This window comes from Corvus brachyrhynchos, unplaced genomic scaffold, assembly GCF_000691975.1.
Source record: "Corvus brachyrhynchos isolate BGI_N302 unplaced genomic scaffold, ASM69197v1 scaffold193, whole genome shotgun sequence".
NCBI classification, from domain to species: Eukaryota; Metazoa; Chordata; class Aves; order Passeriformes; family Corvidae; genus Corvus; species Corvus brachyrhynchos.
Genome location: NW_008237087.1, coordinates 431,855 through 432,411, shown reverse-complemented (window position 1 = coordinate 432,411; position 557 = coordinate 431,855).

Here is a 557-nt window from a genome sequence, read left to right as displayed (position 1 = left end):
GCGACAAGGCGGGGCCCGAGCGGCTTGAAGAGGCTGTCGCCCCGTCCCGCCGGGCACGGACCAGGACGGGAGAGGGTTCCGTGGGCTCTGGAGAGGCACCGACGCAGCCTCGACGGTCCACGTCCCGGGGGGCTGCATGTGGTGTACCCCGGAAAGCCAGTGGCCCCGGGACGGTGTCCCCGGGCTTTCCCGGGATTGTGGTCCCCGTGAGCCCTGGGTTGTCACGGAACTCTGCCTCCCCCGTGCGCCCCGGACTGTTCCGGGAGATCCCACCCCGGAAAGCCAGTGGCCCCGGGACGGTGTCCCCGGGCTTTCCCGGGATTGTGGTCCCCGTGAGCCCTGGGTTGTCACGGAACTCTGCCTCCCCCGTGCGCCCCGGACTGTTCCGGGAGATCCCGTCACTCCTGTGCACCCCGGGCTGTCCCGGGGACATCCCGGGCTATCCCAGTTCCCCGCTCCCTCCGTGCTTTCGGAGCCGTCCGGGGCCGTCCCGGGTTATTCCGGGACCGGCTCCTCCTTGCGCCGGGAGCTGTAGCGGGCCGTGCCGGGCTCCCCCC